The following is a 21,064-nucleotide window of genomic DNA, read 5'->3' as shown; positions in this document are numbered from 1 at the left end:
GATGATGCATGGTATCACTCTGCATATCCAAATTAAAAGAAATTGTTTAGTATTATACTATTTCCAAACACTCACCAAAATTTTACTCTGAATCACCATTTATTTCATCTTCTGTTGTTTATTTTGTGCTTTGAATCTGTGCATCAAAACCACAATTGCAGATTCTGAATAAATAGTATTCCGTATAGTATTCCGTATTTGTTGCTTACATAACTGTTACGAAAAGCGCTCCCATTTAGCAATTGACTTCGTCCACCTACCTAGCAATCCGTTCGTTGCGTCTCCACAATCTTCGTTAGTTTTATCTGTCCCAGATGGCAGCATTCACTCAATTAACGCCTAAACCGCAACAAAACACAGCAGACTGGCAAACGGCAGTACGTAGTTCTGCCCAATAATCCGACAAGTTCTGTAGCCACCGCAAATCCATGTACCCTTTCTCTTTACATTCCTTTTCTCACTGTATATTCTGCAAGGCTTACAGTTCTTATATTTTGGTAGCGTTTAGTAGTTTTTTTTTTTTTGTGGCCGTTTCTTTAAATTTTTTTCGGTTTTGACTTTTTTTTTTTTTTAAAATAAAGTATTTATAATGTCTCACTAAATATCTGATGGAGCCCTTTGTGGTGAAATCAGTATGCAGTTTTGCATTTCATTTCTCAAAGTTAAAACAATGTATCGAACCTGGTAGAATATGTAAAAAGAACTCTGTGTGTGTGTGTGTGTGTGTGTGTGTGTGTGTGTGTGTGTGTGTGTGTGTGTGTGTGTGTGTGTGTGTGTGTGTGTGTGTGTCAATGACTGGCAGATATATCAGATGGAAAATGAGACAAGACAATTAGTTTATGAACGAAGCGCTGAATGAACATTCTTGAAGAAAGGATATTGTTGTGGCCCAATTATTGATAAAGATTTGCAAAACTTTCAATTATTTCTTTTTCGATTTAAATCTAAATATGTTTCTAAGATCAAAGCATATCTATAGAGTTGTTGGCAGACGTTTTTGCTATTTGATGACACAAAAACATTGATATTACCATGTGCACTGAGCTTGTGTCTTCCTAGTGATGTTTGGGAGCACCAAGTATGACACTGTTATTCAACCGGACTAAGAAAGCTACAGAACCTTTAAGATTTGATTTACTTCGCTTATGTAAATTTTGCATTGTGCTTTGTTCATGTCTCCCTGTGGTTAACTACATAGCACAGGGATCGTCAACCTATTCAGACTCGCGGGTCACATTCAACTTTTATTTTTAATAATCGGGCCGCAAGCGTTTAATTAAGATATAATAGTGAGTGAAAAAATACTTAAGTTATCAATTTTTATTAGATATCAATTTTAAAAAACACAGAAATATATAAAGCACCAGATATGAAACAAGCATGAAAATGAAACTCAATGAAAAATTATCACATAAAAACAAAGTAATATAGTTTATGCATCACGATATGTGTGTCTCCTTGTTTAATGTGACTTTTGTGATTGTTTTCCCTTAGCCAAATTATCTAGATTCACTTTACAACCTGAGGTGCAAATTCGAATCGAAGCATGCAAAGTTCATCAGTCAGGTCCAGAAGAAAATTTATTTTTTCTAAAACTCATGGCAGAAAATTATTCGCAATTGTATGTGCTTCCAAATGCAACTATCATCTTCTTTGCAAAACTGATTAATACTTCGAATTTTTTTGGTAACCATCAATAAAATTTTTGGATATTTTCTAACGAAAATGCGTTCTTTAATGTTTCATTGTGCTGTAATTCCAAAACTTCCATCTGTAGTTGGTTTGGTACGTCATCGATGTCGACATTAAAAGTGTTCAAAAATAATTGCATTTCGATGCTATTTTTTATGAAAATCAACAAATCTTGTTGAAACTTCCGTTTATAAATCTTCAATAATAGCAACAAAAGTTTCCTTTTGTTTGTATTTCCAAGTTGCACAGGTGATATCACGAAGTATAGGTATAAAATTATTTTTAATTTATTTATTATTCATAATATAAAATGTATTATTTAAATCACGAAGTATAGGTATAAAATTATTTTTAATTTATTTATTATTCATAATATAAAATGTATTATTTAAATAATTCAACATACGGGCCACATGCCATGTAAGTATGGTCAACCTTTTATGGGCCTCCGGTTGCCGACCCCTGACATAGCACATAAGCACAAGGCCACCAAGATTTCAATTCTGTGGATCTTCTGTTTTCGGAGGATCATGAAACATATTGTACGAGGTCCGCTAAGTTGATTTGCTAAGTGGATAGCATTTCCATTCTCCAACAAATAAGTCGTGGGTACGAGAGGTAATATATAAATATCATCACTCAATGTGAGATCATGCTACTTATTTAAGACATGAAAAACGTCTCAAATAAATTTTTGAAGCCTCTTACTGAGGCTTCAAAAACATTTTATGTTTTGAGGGAATCCTAAATATATAATATTTTCTGAAACATCGTAGGCTCAAAAGATAGCTGCTGTCCAGTTACATTATCTAGCTGAGCTGCCAAGTTTTGCATATATACATTTCTGTTTTTCAAGATATTCACTTTCAAAATAGGAAAGTAACTTCATAGCTTAGCTGCCCGACATTCGTTCAGAACTGGCCAATATCGATCTCGGTTAATCTTAATGTTAGCCAGAGTCGTAACATATATACTTGTTAGCACCCTCGGATAACATATATACAGTGATAGTATAAAAAATGTTACTTTTTTTAGTTGGGTCTTTAATTATCCAAGGCCGAGATGTATACTTTTAAAATCATATTCATGGAGTAGTTAAATATTACTTTGCTAGCATATTCGCATTCAGAGTATCAGTATTTACAAAAAAAAAAAAAAAAATATATATATATATATATATATTTTAAACAACCTTCCAAGTTTTATCGAACTTTAAAACCAGCCTTCACATTTTTAGTAAATTTTTCTCCTCTTATATGTCGTGAGATAAATGACGTTCCCAGAACATTAAAATTTTAGGGTCCTGAGACAAATGTTTGAGCACGGCAATCTTTTGAATGCATACCGCTTATATCTAAATATTTATTATTTTTTAAATTCGCAAAATACCTTTGACACTAAAATGCCAAGCCTAGAAACACCGCAAACTTATACCATGTGATACCACTCGGTGAAATACTATTTACTATTCTCTATAGTCGTTTTAAAATAATAATAATAATTCCTTGTCCGGCTTGCATATAATGACTTTGTCATTCTGTCTTTATTGAAGCCACGCATCTTGTAGTCATGTTTTTGTGATTTACCTTTATTATATTTGCCAGATTTCTCAAGAGAATAAATTATCGTCTTGATAGCACTAACTAAACAGCGGTCAGTTTTTCTTTCATATGATAAACAACACGTATGCTTATAAGTTGTACTTCTGTTAAAAATCTCTGCATGACTAAACAAAACAGAATGTTTGCTTCCTTTATCCATCGAAACGTTTCGCTGTATTAAGAATGAATGTTGTTGAGGGGAAAAAACAGGAGGGAAGACATTAAAAAAGAAAAAAAAAGATTTGCGTTCTTTTAGACTTCCGTTTCCTGTTTACTTAGGTCGCTCCTTTCATACCTCCGCATAAAGTAGCACATGCCCCGTTGCCCTCACGTCTGGCCAGGTGCTCTCTGAGTATCTCTCATTTAAAGGAATATCTTCTTTTATAGATTTTAGTCATGCAAAACACTAAAAAGGAAAGAAAGAATATTGATCTGCTTTAGAAAACAAATGAAAAAATAAAATAAAAAGTTTAGAGGACTAGTGAAAAAAAAAAAGCATTTGATTAGCAATCCTATTACGCGCTAGTGGAATAAAATGGTATGGCACTGTGATAATTTAAATATTGATTTATCGACTGTACGATTGCAGTTATGTTAATGCTATAATTCATTTCGTTTTCCAAGCTGGTGGTGGTGTTTCCCTTAAGTCTTTTCCGACCCTAGGTTCGGGACCGGCATATGTCTGGGACGTATTCATGACTGTAATCCATGTATGTTCACGGGACCGGTTTGCCTGTTCAGGGGGAGGAAATCCCCGAGTTTCCGGGTGAAAAAAATACCCTACTTCCGTATGAGACCGGCTAACTCACCTTCGTTGAAAGAGACCAAATAAACGTTCCTCACGTTACTGACGGGAATCGAACCCCGACTGAGCTACGCAGGCTCGTTTTCCAAGTATATATTTTCAAATTGATAATTATTGCGAATGAATCCGAAAGTTTCTATAAGCACTATTTCACTTTTGTAATTAAGGATATATGTAATATCTGCTATGAAAATTCTTGGTACATTAGCAGCAGTCGGTACTATAAAAATCAAGTAGAAATTGTTATTGTATATAAAAATAAATAATGTTATAAGATGTTTTCAACAGTTGGTGGGTAAATACAAATTGTCTATTCTCTGTCAGTAGGTAACTTAATGACGGCATCCTTAATCTTGGATCTGGATCTATTGTCTCGCCATTTATCTTTTTGAACAGCACTTCGCACCAACCTTAAGTATATTAAAAGTATATTATTTACGTTTTGAACTACTACGCATTTTTCCCTTCTGCCTTTTCCTACTTCTCTCTCCCTATTTAATTCTTTTTTTCTTTCAAGAAATATAAGGAAATCTCATTCTTTATAACTAACTTGGCATCATATGAAAGAAATCTGACATTTTACAACATTTTGTTTCCTTTCTGAAGTTGCTTATCATGTCATCACTAATGATATTAGCTAAGAAATCTAAATGACCTTTATTTTCATCAGCAGGTCTGAATTTTTTTTCTTCATTATTAATAATTTTCGCTTTGATATATCCTATCCCAATGGCTTTAACAGGCCTTTAAGGCCCACAACCTTCCAAGCATGCTTGGATTTCGTAACCGAAATACGAGGATAGAATGGTCACTTCTATGCCTCAAGGTATTCTTGGCTGTATCCGTGTGTGTTCACGGGGCCGGTTTGCCTGCTTGTGGGATGAAAAACACCAGATAAACTGGCGGGAAAAACCCTACTGCCCGCGCCCAAGACCGGCTAACTTGGCTATGGCTGAGGAAGATCCTTCAGCTCCTCACGTCTCCGACGGGAATCGAACCTAGGACACTCCTTCCCCAGACATATGGTTGCGAAGCGCAAAGCCACTAGGCTAACCGCGCGGACCGCGCTTTGATATATAGCGATCAAAATAAGCTATGCTGATAGTTTTCAAAGTAATAATAACGCTACTGTAGCTGGAAAAAAAAATTTCCGTTTTACTCATGTTTTGAATGCATCCCTTTCGAAACATTCGTTTCGAAAGGGATGCATTTATGCTGCTGTTTGGTGAGTTACAGCCTTTAAAATTAGGGAATAATAATAGAAATGAAAGGAAATCATATCAAAGGACAAAGCTGGATTCTCATATTTCATTATTTATTTTAGTAAAATCTTATGCAGATAAATAAGACCAACTACATCTCGAATCATCATTGACATTGGCTGCGCATTTCGAAGGTGTTTTTTTTTTCCTCTTCAAAACTTAAGAATTATTAGAACATGCAGATTGCAAATAGATATCCTAACAATTCTTTTTACCTGTGCTAATTAAGTGCTAGAGCACTGACTTCTTTCCCCCCCCCCCATTTGATGCTGTTTTGTGAAGAAAATAATCTGTATAGGCACCGAACAAAAAAGAAATAGAAAAGGAATGTAATGAATAAATTAAAATATCGTATGTGATACAGCGACTCACTTAATTTTAGTGTTCACGGGAAAAGGCCTTATCCATGAAAGGAAATGGAAAATAGCACGTCAAAAAAGTACGATATTAGAATCAGTCAAGTATGCGTAGATATTTTTCGTGGCATATGTAAAATGTAACTTAAACACTGATTAGGTTATTATTGTTATTATTATTATATGCCTTAGAATAGTCTTTCACGCTGTCTTGTGGAACACCGGCTGTGAACTTTTTAATTTGCATAGAAGGCCGATTACTTCCATATCGATTCATGTTAAATACTTACTAGAATAATTCTTTTTTCATCCTTTGTACTAATTCTACTGGTTTTTGTGTGAATTTGGCAAACACGCTAACAAATATTTATTATTTACCTGTCATCGACTTTTTTTTTTCCAGAAAACTATAGTAACGTTTCACCAAAGTTATTCATAAAAATTAAAATAAAATTTACCATTAATTCCCATGAAGCCCAACTTGATGAAAAGCTTGGTTGTCTTTAAATAGGATTAGTCATATATTTAGGATGGAAATTTTCTGAAATATATTTATCGCTCTTAAAGTAAAACAATAACAATTAACAAAGCTTATTGGATGATGGAGCTACCCCGTTATCCAACCAAAGGCTAAATTAGATCTGATGTAAAATTTGTATTTATATTAAAAAGTAGTTAAAAAGTTGTAAAAAGTTACCTAGTTGTGTAATTTTAGAAGGTAGGGATGACGAGATAATCGAAGTCAGACTTGAAACGGAAACGTATAATAAGAGAAAGGTGAAAAGAAAGAAGCTCAGTTATGTAAACTTCATTATCATCATCATCATGCATGTCAAGGATTTAGGCCTAGAGTGGCCTGTTCCGACCTTAGAAGTCATTGTTGAATCTCTTAAGAGGACGTCCTGGTTGTCTTTTTCCTAGTGGTTTGTAATTTAAGGCTTGTTTTGGTAATCATTCTGTTTTCATTCTTTCAACGTGTTCCATCCATTCATGTTTATATTTCTTTAATTTTTCTATTACTGATTCCTGGTTTAATTCTTTCATGATTTCTTCGTTTCTTTTGTGATCGAATAGAGTGTACTTTGCAGTTTTTCTCACAAACTTCATTTCAGCTGTTATTAATCTTTGTCTTTTTGTTTTATTGTTCAGATTTCACTTCCATATAATAGGACTGATAGGGCTAATGTATTGTATACTTTTAGCCTGGTTTGTTTTTTGAACTGGGTTATTTTTAAATATAGAGTTAATTGCACCTGTTATTTTTAAATATTTCGAAATTTTTAGGTTTATATCGTTTTCATTTTCATATGAATTCATTGAACTACCTAGGATGTAGTTCAATGAATTCACCTGTTCTAAGATCTTGTTATCTATTACTATTTTAGTTCTTATTGGATCTTGTCCTTTACAGGCCATCGGTTTTGTTTTTTGTGTTGATATTATCATTCCATAATCTTTTCGCTATCTCATTTAAATTTAAAATATCTTTCTGTAAGTTATCTTCAGAATTTGTAATTATTATTTGGTCATTAGCAAAAAGGGAAGTGTTTAATTTCACAGTAGTAGAAAGTTTAATACCTTGATGGAAATTTTTATTCCATTTTATTATTATTTCATTTAGTTAAAATATTAAAAAGAGTTGCTGAAAGGGGACATCTCTTTCGGACTCCTTGTACATAATAGTTCATAATTTAATCTTATTTGTATTTGATTATTTTCATATATACTTATGATAGCTTTTAGAATATTATTTGGTATTTGTCTTTCTTTTAATATGTTAAATAAAATGCTTCAAATGCTTTTTCAAAGTCAATAAATGTAATATGTGTTTCTAAATCGTATTCTCTTCTTTTCTCTATTATTAATTTAGGCAAAAGGCCGGATCTATGCATGATCGTCCTTTTCTAAGTCCATTCTGTACTTCTAAAATAAAGTTTTCAGAATATTTTATTAGTTTGTTATTTAAAATTCTGCTATATATTTTGTTACAGAATTTGGAATACTTATATCTCTATAATTTTTAGGATCATCTCTACTATCTTTTTTAAAGATAAGGATCGCAATTGCTTTTTTCCATTCTATTGGTGGGTTACTTGGATTTTATTTAAAAATAATAGGAGTTTTTCTTTGAACCTTATTCCTGCATACTTATATAATTCTGAATCTAACTTATCTTCTCCAGGTGATTTTCCATTTCTTGTTTCTTTCAGGCTGATTTCTAATTCTTCTTTAGTTATTTCCTTTTCATTTTCATTAAATCTTTGCAAGCTGTCTTTTTAAAATATTTATCTGTCCACAATTCTGTGTAGTAATTTAGATGTAGTAATTTAGAAATTCTTCTAATTTCAATTCAGTGTTTAATTTTATGTTTTCTTTAGTATCTGTATATAATGTTTCAAAATCATCTATACATTGGATCTTATTTTATATAAACCATGTTCTAAATTAGAAACAAATTTTTTCCATGATTGTCTATGTCTTTTTCTGACTTCTCTTTTAGCTATGGCTCTTATTCTTTTATATTCTATTTCATATTTTACTGTTTAACCATTTATGATATGCTTCTTTTTTTTTCATTTTATTTCTTCGATTGTATTCGTCCCATATCTTCAGTTTTTTTTTTTTATTGAATTTGTTTCGTCTTTCCTAAGCTTCATTTGCTGCTGTATTATCATTTTTATATTAAGTCATTCTATTTCTGTTTCTTCATTTCATTTTATCTAATTATTGGTTAATTCTTTGTTTATATAACCATTGTATATTTGTGTCATTTAATAATCTAGTTTTCATAAACAAATGTTTTCAATTTTCTTTCTTTTCTTGTTATTTGTGGCCATTTAGTCGGTAATCTTAATTTTATTTTAACGAGAAATTGGTCACTACTTATTTCACATCCTCTGTGAACTCCAACATCTAAAGAGAACTTTGATGTCTTTTCATTTAAGATAAAGTAATGTACTATTGATTTCCATCCTCTTGCTGCCCAAGTATATTTATGTATGTCTTTATGCTTATAGAAAGAATTCATTATTTTAAAGTTATTATAAACAACAAAGTTCATCAATTTTTTCCCATTCCTGTTTAAAGTATGTTCTCCATATATTCCTATATTGAAAATTAAACGTGGATAAAATAGGCAAACAAAGAAGATGATGAATGTACTCCATGATTAGGGTCTAGCATTAACGCTGATGACTAAATTAGTTTTTGTCTAAGAATCCACACCATTTTCGATAATTGATTCAGTTAATATTATTGAATGTTAATTTCATTAATATTCGATAATCATTAAGAAATTGATTTGTTGAGAGATTATTTGGGCTCATATAGTTTTATGACTTATTCTGCAGGCAGTGACGATCTCCTTTAACAGTAGTAACTGCCCCAAGTAAAAATTAATAAACTTTAATTCGTTCAGGGTGAATGTCTGATGGACAAAGAACGCTAATGACCATCTCCTTTAAATTAAGATATAGGATAGATCGAACCATCAGCCGAGTCGCCGATGCTAAAATTAGTCTTGTTTGACTTCTTTATACACCGGTTATCAGTAAAATTTCTTTTTCCTGGCCTAAAATATTTTTCTTGTGACCTTCGATTAAACCGTATAAATAGTGCTTATAACACCAACGTGTTGCCCTCGTTACAGAGTAACACATTAGTGTCATTCAGAGTAGCGGAGTGAAGGTTATCCGGGTGCGAAAATAAATCTTAATCGCGACCCCCCCCCCCCTCGGGGTGATGAACGAAGAACAACTGCGACTACTATCTTCTTTAAGTGATATTATAGGTCTGTATTGAGAATATGAAGGAGCTATAAATCCATGAGTTGTAACTCGTCGTTAACTTGGGCGCTGTAAGCGATGAGCACAGCGAAGGGTTCCATCAGGACATGGGATACCGTGGCACATGGTCTAAGGAAGACAAAATTCTACTATGCAGACTGAGTATTACTGATTTCTTCTCTGGGAAATAACAGAAGGTGCTTAAAAACAAAAACATGGGAAAGAAAAAAAAAATCATTAAATAGTTATTTAATGTTTTTTTTTCTTTGTGTTGATTAATATTTTATTATCTAAGGTTTTTATCTTATTTCCCTCTACAATTATGGATGACGCAAAAACTAACCAAATTTGATTCATAAATTCAGTGCACCTGAATTTATGAAAATTAGCACATTTGTTTAAAGGGAATTTAAGTACATTTTTATTTAAAGTACTAAAAACAATTTACGCAGTAGTTTTAACGGCAAAGCTGTGGCCAGATTTCTTCGATCACCAGAAAAAAAATAATTCAATAAATAAAAATAAAAATAAGAAATATTATTGCGTGGAGCATAATCCTCAGAAACATAACTAAGCCACTAGCACTTCAGAGGCCAAGTGAATTGAATTCAAATTAATTTCTGTGGAATATGCTCTTACAAAAAAGTCTCGACACGAAGAAAGTGCTCGTGTAGACGTGTAGATAGAAATCAAAATAAAAGCACTGAAATACAGTAATGGAGTGTACACTGAAACATTTCATGAGCAGTGTAAGGTAAGTTAAGGTTCAGCTTCATGTTTTCTGTTTTTATTGTTTTATGATGTTTATTTTAATCCGATTCTTAATTTTATGTTCATTATAACATGCAGCAGCTATTGATTATTTCTCAAGAAAAAATAAACATTGGTATTCATAAAATATCATATTATCGAAGGTTTGTCCAGTTTTCAAACTTAGTTTATAAACAGATTTATACAGCTTTTTTTTTCCAGAGTCTGCATTCCGTAAATACCATTACACGTGTAGTAAGTAGTTTATACGAAATGTTTCAGATATCAATTTCGTAGTCGCAAGCACAATGACACTTTGTTCAGATTATTATATTTATTTATTTCTAGATCATGGTTGGCAAAGTTTCTTTGCAAACTGCCTTTTTGGTTCGTTAGAGCTGTTTCTTTCTTTTCTTATGTTACACTATAAGCTGCTGTATTTTGTCATATTTCATTAATGAGGTGGAAGTGGCCAGGGTCGGTCAGAGCACAACAACGAATACACAAGCCAATTCGTGTGAGTTTGGCAGAACTCACCATTAATCTCCAGGTTTACATATATCACTTTCTGACATGTAAACTGCAGGACTGGTGTTACATATTTATTTCCATCCACCAAACCATGCGCAACCTCATTCCACTTCACCCGTCGACCAACCTCTGACACAGAGGGTCGTTTTTCTCTTTCCTTGGCAACATCGGAAATGGACATTTTACACTTTCATCTGTTTAACAGAACCGTGTGGATAGTTCGGTACCGAGTGAAATTTTACCCAGCTGTTTTAAAAGCTAATGATCGCTTTGCATTTTCTATATACTTTGTTGCTTTACTGTTTTGATAGTTTACTTTTGTCTATAGAATTATCATTACTTGATTTATTTCCGTGTTCTTTCCATAAATTAGGCAGTAAATTTATTTGTTAATGATGACAGCCTTCATGAACTTTCCTAAAAATTAGAAATCGAGTTTCAAAATATTTTGTCAGTATTAAATTAAATCCCGTTCTATATATAACAGAGAACTTTAGCTCGATTTCTTTCAAAGATCGTCGAAAATTGATCTAGTTTTTAAGAAGTAAAAGTACAGAAGTACTTTTACTTCGTGAATCATCGTTATAGAAATTAGTATGTTTTGTAATGTAATTTTTATTTAATCAAAAATGAATATCAGTTTAAATTGATTTATGGGGTGATGCCTAATATTCGTTAGCTGTTCTTATTCTGAGAGTTGTTTAGGTTTAATAGCCAATATTTTTATTCTCATGGTTAAATTGTTCTTTCAATTCCCTTCTGAGATCACGTTTACGTACCTCTTTTTTCCTATTAAGTTTAGTGATATGCTACTTCAGTCAAACTCATCTCAGTATTCTCTTCCAGTTTTGTTAGATATCCGTAATTTTTTGCTTATATTCTGAATCTTCAATTTTCTCTTAATTTCCACATTTCTTTGATGGCATAATCTTATATGCACATGTTTTTTTTAAGCAAATTCATTTGAGCTACTTCTAACGTTGTCTCTCACTTTTATTCAGAAGCGATGTCTCGCTTCCATATGCGAGGGATGCTTTAGCTTTTACGTTATAATCCTTAACGCTCTCTCTTTCGTCATTTCTTTACCAAAAATTCTTTGTATCATTCAATTCATCCTTTCCAATTTATTTTAAAATCCGTTATGCTATTCAGCAAATATTTAAATTCCAAAAGTTCTTCAGTAAATTTTCCATCCGTTTCTCTTCTTATATTAGTGATTTTGTTTTTAACTCGAAAATACTTAGATGCATTCTTTTGCAACTATGTAGAGTATTGTACAGTGCACACTCGTTTAAACTAATCATCAGTATTTAATCTGCTTATTAAATTGTCCCATAAATATATCTCATAATAACGATAAATGCAATAATATTAATTGCACAATAATAGACGATTACTGGAAATAATTTTACATTCTTTATTTAAATCGATTCGATTTGGTGTATATTTTAAAGGCGTTATTACGGTCACCATTCTCAAAATGTATATTAAACATAAAATTTTCCCTGATGTCTTATTATTATTATGTTTTATCTTAATTGATGTTTCAATCGATTTTTCTTTTCATTTGAAAAACAAAGACGGAAAGGAAAAAGCTGCAGACTAACACTTCACGTCTCTCTGACTTGGGGTGTAGCCCCTCTGGCTTGGGGTGGTAGCCCACCACCCCAAGCCAAGCGAGACCTGTATTAAGCCAACAGTGCTAAATAAATACACTACGCAGACTCTGTTTATTTAGTATTATTGGCTTATCTTAAAATACGCCAACAGTTCTAAATAAATAGAGACCAAAATAGTACAGACGTATTTTGCATGTCTCTTGGCATTGTCAGTAGCATATCATGTCTACGTTGTATATCACAACGTAGACATGATGATAGGCTACTGACAATGAAAAATAGATCTGCTGTAATTACAATCGTATATATATATATATCGTATTTCCAATATCCATATATATATATATATATATATATATATATATATATATATAAAACTTGGAAATACAATTGTATTTCCAATATTATTGACAGTTGACGGAATTAATCATCTGTGGGTTGTACTGCCTATTACATCTGTTCTTCATTTATATTTGGTATGTATATATATATACAAATAAGTAATAATTTACTTGTTCTGTGCGTAGTATGCATTCAGATTTCGTAAAAGTATGCTTTTTTATGCAGCAAAAAGTATATAGTTTGAGGCTTTTCAGTAAAATACTCCGTGCAGCCTATTGTAACAAACGTTCGGTTCTAGAGCAATGCAGAAAAGTATGTATTTAAATATAATGTACCTGTCATCAAAAGTGATGCATTGCTCTCGTCTGGTTTATACTGGACAAGGCGGCAGGTTGCCCGAAGAAAAGGAAGGGGGGTTGTCATCCGTCACACTAGCTGCTTTAATACCCGGCTCTTTAACTACATGATTAACAGGTTGGAGTCAGGAAGGAGGCATACGTTTGAGGAGGTGTCACTCAGGAAAAAGACCGACGGAAAAGCGGACTGGATCGATCACCTTTTCAGCGGTATTTTCTAGAGATGGATTACGCTATTGCTAACCTACAATCACACACACACACACACACACACACACACACACACACACACACACACACACACACACACACACACACACACACACACACACACACACACACATGTGTGTGTGTGTGTGTGTATGTATATATATATGTGTGTGTGTGTGTGTGTGTGTATGTGTATGTATATATATGTGTGTGTGTATATATGTATATATATATTTTTTTTTATTTATTTATTTGTTATTTATTTTATTTTATTTTATTTTTTTTTGAGGTATCGAATAATTGTCTCGTTGAGCGGTTCTCAACCTTTTTTTAATACTTCTATCACCAAAACAAAAAGTGAAAAAATCGGTACCACTTATTAAAATATGTACAATATAAAATGAACTATAAAATACTGTATTAACATGGCAATTTAATTGTAATCGATAACAATTAAATCAAGAAATCGGGAGAACTCGATCAAATATTTAACAAATATAATAATTGACTTAATGTGACACTTGAACTTGTTTAACAGTAATTAATTTCTTTATATCTGGTTTTAATTTACTTAATTACGAACGTAAATTTGGCTACAAAGTGAGGCTTGTTCTACAATTTGTTTTTTAAGTACAACATGAAAGAAAATCTGCCAACCTACATAATTCTATTATTCTATTATGATTTATCAAATCCTGCTAGATTGAAAAAAAAAAAAAAGAGCTAAAAGATGTAATTATTTATCTTTAGAGGATGAGAATTTTTAATGTTTTCTTTTTCGTAAATTAAAAAAAAAAAGTTTATTATTCACGTACCACCAAATCTTTTTCGACGTCCTATCAGTAGCACGCATACCACCGTTTGAGAAACGCTGGTCTAGTTCATTCAAAAAAAAAATTAAAAAAAAAAAAAATAAGTGTTAGACAATTTAATTCGCGATTTATTTTATCGACAGAAAGCAAAAGATCGGGGCCATAAAGCTAAGAGATGAAGGTGTGTCAAATATATTTATCTATCCTGTATCAAAATATTACTTTCTAAACAATCGAATTAATGTTAAAAAAGACGAATCACTGATATATATATATATATATAATGTACTACAAAATTTATTTTAAAAATAGTTGAAGTATATTAATATATTAAGAATAGTAAAATAAAACCTAAAATCAATATATCAGTTTATTAAACATCGTTGGCGTCGTCGTCTGAGCAATTCAGGTATAGGCTTTTTATGTTCCTGCTCTTCAGATGAAGTTGGTCTTTCCATCTTACTCTTGGACGTCCGCGGTCTCTTCTTCCTGTAGCATTATATTTATATGTATATGCTAGTTTGGGAATCCTATTGTAATTCATCCTTTCTATGTGGTGTAGCTGATATTTTGCTGATATTCTTCTATTTCTTGTACGATGTTCTTTGTATCTAATCGTTCTCTTATTTCTGCGTTTTTCTTTTTATCTAATCTAGTGAGTCCCAGGAGAGGTCTTGGAAACTTCATCTGTGCTGCTTCCAATCTTTGTCTGTTTCTTTGTTTTAGAATCCAGGTTTCACTTCCAGATTTGAGAGATGGTTTAGAGGTCATATTATGTAATCTTAATTGAGTTTCTTTAGTCATTTGTTTTCCAAAATTTCTTTTAATTATGCCATTTATTCTTTTGTAAATTTGTATCTTGCTTCGAAGTGTGAATCAGTATTGTATTGCGAGATGTAATAGCGATTTATTAAACATAAATATAAAATATACCTGTTTACTTTACTTGTTTATTTTTTTCTGTGAGATGTGATATTTAATAAAATTCCTTAATAGACGTATATTTTTTGCATGTAATTTATTTCGCGATTTTTTTTTTATTTTAATGCAAGGGGTACAAGTAATGAAGTTGTGATGCAGAAAAGCCGCAGATTACCCACCGTAGTTTTATTATTCACCTGCAAAACTTGATAAATAACACACCGTTGGTACATGTACATTGAAGTAGATGTGCAGAGTTCGGCTTTCGTGCTCATATACTATTATTGGAATTGCTACTGTCTTCTAAAAGCGCATTTTTGTTTTACCTGAACGTATTTGTTTCCTTGTATTTTGAGTTTAGAACTCTCCTTCAATGTCTTTATATTTACTGTAGTTACCAGATTATTTGTAAGATGCTACTGTCTCTAGGTTATGACAATAAATTGCGATTTATCAATTGTACTCTTGTTCCGTGCTTTTATTCATTATAAGATAATGGGATTTTAAGATAAAGTAAGTAGGATTTTTAAGCTTACCTACTTTGGCAAACTTTCTGTAACTGGTTTGCTCACGTCTTCCTACAGAATCATCATCCGATGCCTGGATTTGCCTTGATGTATTAATGATGGTTCCTCTCCATTTAATGGACATTTTTTCATTTTCCTGGTCACCTTTTCTAAGAGTTAAACAGTATAGGAAATGACCGTCTCCCTTTTATAATCCTGTTTTTATTGGATTTGAAAGAACACATGCTACAACTTTCCCTTTGATATCCTTCAAGAGAAAGTTGTCATTTGTATAATCTGCCGAGGAATTCAAAACTACCATTGTCCAACCATATTGTATGCTTTGCTAAGTTGTCATCTGCTTTATTCCAAAAATCTGCTCCGTTAAAGGCTATAGAATCACTATTATGAGTCTCATGAAATTTCTTCGGAGTAGTCCACTAATAAAAAATTAGTGCCTCTGCAAGGGACACCAAATAAAAAATTCCCTAGTAAATTTTTATAATCGAATTTTGTTCCACTTTTTGGTATATGGGTATGATTTGATTGTATTTTTTACTTGTTAAACTTCTTATTTCCAAACTCTTTTGAATTTTATGTTATATGGCCACTTCTGTACTCACTTCATGCTTTTAACATTTTTGCTGTTATGTCATTTTATGTAGGAGATTTTTTTTGCTTTAGCCTCGCACACTTCTTTATGGTAGAGCCTCAAGTTTTTGAGTATTGCTTTCAGGTCAATTATTTCATTTCTGTGAATTAATTTTAGTACTTTAAGCAGTTAACAAAAACATTTCTCTTTGGCTATACTTTGCCTCTCAGTAATATCATCATGTATCTTATCAGTATTTGGCTTGACTAGGTATTTTTCTTTTTGTTGCCTTGTAGAAGTCTCTTTTTTTCCCGTCTCTTTTAGTTGTTACGTTACTCTCTCTCTCTTTCCGCGTTTAAATGCTTGTTATTTTTCCTGTCTCCTATTGCACTGCTGATTACTAGTTCTTGTCCGAATTATATAATGAATGCTTTCCGTTTATCTTCAACTTTTATTTTACATTCGCGATCACATAATTTTTCTTCTTTGATTTTGTTTCGGTCCCCAATATTTTCTTCAGTACATCTAAAATGGTTTTTGACATCTTATAATTTTATTTTTTTTTAATACTTACACTTGACAATCTTTCTACTTTTGTTTCCATTTCTGTAGGCATTCATCCTATACACATTCTAGGTTTGTAAAGCCTACCTTCTCTCCAATTACATTTACGTTCTTCGGATTCAGTGTATGCCATATCTGAGTGTTCCTTTCACCAATATTGGATCACATTAAAGTGTTGTTCTCTTGCCTTTTCTCATGCTATATAAGTATATGACTTTATTTTTTGATTTAAACCGTCCACCATTTGCTTCCCATGTTACTTTATAAATGTCTTTCTTGAAAACTGGATACACAGGATTTTTTTTTAATCTAAAAAACTTTCACTTTGATACCATCATTACTCCTTAATTCATTTCCAACTATTTCCTAAAAAATTCATTACTAGATTGTGCATTAAAACAGTGATTTCCAACTTTTGTGGAAGCACTGCTTTAATGTGCATCCGCTTCTTTTAATTAAATATATAAATATTTTTTTTTTTTATGTTGGTCTGCTAATTGAATTTTTTGCATTTGGTTTCCAGTTTCTTACTAATTAATTGTTCTTTTTTTTTTTAATTTAGTTCCATTCTAGTATGTTTATTCTGTTCTGATCTGCTCTATTTCATTATTATTTATCATTATTATTTCATTATAGATTTTTAATGCGTATTTATGTTTTGATGTTTTATTACAATTTCATTTTTAGTATATATATTTTTGATTCTTTCCATAATTTGGAGTGGTAAATTTCTTGAACTAGTACTGTCAGGACATCTTGTAATCTGATTCTATCGAAAATCTGAAATAAAACATATTTTACATTGGTTTGTTGTATTGTACTTCTTTTTCTGTTATTTACTTTACAGCAAATATTGCATCGGTACAGAATTTTGCCTTATGGAATTCTTATTGTTAACCGCTGTAATTTAATTCTTTCATTTTGATTTCTAAATTGATTCTAATTCTTCTTTGATAATTTGTGTACATATTTTTAGGATAGTGCACAATATGTGTATTTCTCGATAGGTTTTAAGTTCAAATTGTATTCTTTTTTCTTTTTTTTTCAGTCATTTTTTTTTATATTTTAGCATTTCGTTATAAATTACACCAATTCTTGCTAATTTCCTATTTCTTTTTAAATTTTATGATGATACTATCAAATTATTCTTTATTTCAATTTCATCTGTGTTTTTTAGCTGGATTATTTCTGATGTTTCTATTTCTTCTTAGCCTTCAGTATGATTTGGTAGAAATAGTTTTCCCATTGTTCTCTTTCCATGTTTGGTATATTTATGTATTTCGAAATTTATTTTCTTTGAATTCAGATAAATTTCTATACTTATTCTCTGTTCGGTAAAAGCTTTATATTCTGTTGATTTAGAATAACCTTCCTATATTTGCTTTTATTTCTTATTCTTCGATACTTCATGTTTGGCAGTATTAATCTTATAAATGTTTCGTATATGCTTTTTTTTTTTGTTTCTTATAGTGCTTTTTTTAGTATGTTCGGAAGTTTTTCCCTAGTTCTTCATTTTCCCTAGTGCTGCTTGTTTAATGTTCGCTTTAAATTTTTTTCCCTGTTAGAATTTATATCTTCCTCATAACTGATAACATTTTTTTTAAATGCACTTTTAGTCTATTTCAATGAAGCATTTTTAACCTTCTTCCTGTAATGTAAGCCCGCATTTCTTTATATGCTTTTTAACCTTATTTATATTTTGTTGAAGTCGATATTTTCCAGCAATAAATAGTAAATGATCACGTTCAGTGTCTACAGATGTTAGAACTCGAATAACCAATGTTTCATCAGGTTTTAATGTTGTGTTATGTTATTATATAATCTTTGGTATTATATAATCACTATTCTTTCAGATATATATTCTCACTTTTTTTAAATTCTCATTCGAAAGTCTTGTAATGTATTATTATCCCTACACCTAGTGTAGCTTTGTATTGTTTCTCTACTCCGCGGAAAAATATGTGATATTTATTTAATTTATACATTCCTTTACCTTTTGTTTCTGATATACATGCTGTTTTAGACTTTGCTTATCTAATTCCCTAAGTGTTCTTATTTTTGATGTTTCGTTTTACCTTTTCCGTTGTTCCTCATTGGTTATATCCGTCTGAACAGTCTTTCTATTTTGTATTGTTTCTTTGAGCGTTTAATTTTTACATCATGTAAGCCTTGCTTGTTGGTTTCCCTCTGTTTTATCGTTCATGTTGATATGTTCATACGTAAAATGGTTCTGGTAGTTTACACTACTGGCATACATCTCCCGTTCATTCCCACACACTACATGAAACTAGTGTGTGGGAATACCCTCATACCGGCATTGGATAGAAACTTTTTTTTTTGCAGATGTACGTAAATGTCATTCACGAAGCGTATATGCAAATACTTTGGCCATCACGTGTTCTATTTAACAATGCTGCTGGTCAGTAAGTGTTGATCACAGTGAAAAAAAAAAAAAAAAAAAACAAAGAATCCTTCAGAGTTCGATAAAGGGCTTATTATGGATGCCAATCTGGATGGAACCACGATTCTGAAAACAGCAGAGCCGACTGGTTTTTCAAAAAGTGGGATATCCTGGATGTTTAATCAGGGGAAAAATAACACATTGCTTGTCTAGGAGGCGTGACTGTGGTCTTAAGACAGTCTGCCAAGAACGAGATCGCTGTCGTCTGAGAAGGCTTGTACACACACACACGCACACAGACAGACAGACAGAGACAGACAGTATATATCAACTTCGGTTGCTGAAGTCATGTCGAGTTTACAGTCATTACACGAGTTCAGCAATCGGAGTTGCTGAACTCGTTGCTATTTACTGGATATAATTCAGTTCCATTTTATTTTTCGCTAGTTATTTGGTTTGGAGATTATGCTCAAATTTACTGTGTAGTAGAGATTATTCTGGATTTTTTTTTTTTTTTTGTTCTGATTTTATTAGATTTCACCTTAGAACTTGTTTTGCCAAACTACAAGAAATCGGACTAATCTTCCCGCACGTGTAGATCAATCAGGCCTTATGAAGGTCATCGCCTGTACAGTCAAACGGGTAAACGTTGGGAAGCGGCTATCTTCTTTAAAATTGAACATGGGACAATATTCGATACATATATAGCAAATTACTTCTGCACATGGTATTTATTCATATCAATCCCGTACGTACATAAATCCTACTGTAAAAGCATGCATATTTCATTTGAGTTTTCCAAGTGTTCTCTGAACATATCCAGCGTTTACGTTAAACTTAGAAAAAACGTCAAGTAAAATAATGGTGGTATATCTGCAACATTACAATCAAGATGAGTTTATGACTTTCATTTCTCTCTCTCTCTCTCTCTCTCTCTCTCTCTCTCTCTCTCTCTCTCTCTCTCTCTCTCGCAGATTTCCTTTCTTTACTCGGTCGAGGGCTATACTTCGTAACTGCAACTGTGAGAGAAAAACAAACATAGATAGGTATGGAACAGCAATCTATAGTGGGCCTCACACATTTACTAATAATTATATTACTTTGAGTATACGATTTGCTGCAGTTCTTGACGAAGGGTCATAGCATATCTTGACCATAAATAAGGTGTCATAAATATGTTCTGCTAACTCTAGAGCATGAGGCTTATCTCTTACAAGGATATAATCCATACTAATAGGTATTACGATAAATTTGTATCTAATAATAATCTCGTTTTGTAGGAAACGGTTTTGATGTTTCTACAGCTTCGTGACAGAAGCTGTAGCTATATATTTATCGCAAGCACATCACGCTTGTTTACAGTTTCAATGTAAGCGTAGAACGCTTTCTTTCGAAAATTTCCATACCAACATCTCACAGATTCGTTTATGTTTTCAGCAATTAAATCGAAAATAATATATGCATTCGTGTTGCTGTATTTCTTAAACAGTGGTCTGTTGAACATATTCAATTTAACCATAAGGGGCGGCGGATGAATGTTCTATTGTCAGTCCATCATTCAAATATTCATCTTTGGACCAACCATCAGAGTTTGCAGAATATTTGCAATTTGATTTTGGGAAGATGTAAGCTACTGGATCCATAATTTTGATCTGCTATTTTTTATTATTTATTTTATTTATTTTTTATTTTTTTTACCGAGGAGGTAAATACGTCTCGTGCCGACTTGTTTGGCCGAGTGGCTAGCATATCCGTTCTCCAGGCAAAAAGCTGCAGGTTCGAATCCTGCCGTGCCATGGATGTTTATGATTGTCTTTCACCTTCATATACTTATTCATACAAGTGTATAAATACTCTCCCAAGGTGGAGTGGATCACCATGGGAAAAGTAGACCCAAAACCTTCCCGCAATGAGAGAAGCCTTTATCCAACAGTGGGGAATATATAGGCTTATAAAAAA

The 21,064-nt window shown here is 32.1% G+C and overlaps 1 long non-coding RNA gene across 1 annotated transcript in view; it reads left to right on the top strand.

Moving 5' to 3' along the window:
* Positions 1–17,711, top strand: part of LOC150093912 (uncharacterized) — a 335,709-nt gene extending 317,998 nt beyond the window's left edge. The window contains exons 4-5 of the long non-coding RNA XR_016550314.1: positions 1,495–1,621; positions 17,681–17,711. This is a non-coding gene — a long non-coding RNA (uncharacterized LOC150093912). The remainder of the gene's footprint in view (positions 1–1,494; positions 1,622–17,680) is intronic.
* Positions 17,712–21,064: the final 3,353 nt, after the last annotated feature.

Source organism: Typopeltis vanoorti, chromosome 23, assembly GCF_054136105.1.
Source record: "Typopeltis vanoorti isolate ZY-2024b chromosome 23, IOZ_Tvanoo_1.0, whole genome shotgun sequence".
Taxonomy (NCBI): domain Eukaryota; kingdom Metazoa; phylum Arthropoda; class Arachnida; order Uropygi; family Thelyphonidae; genus Typopeltis; species Typopeltis vanoorti.
Note: the sequence above shows the minus strand (reverse complement) of the source record. Positions and strands in the feature narration are given on the sequence as shown.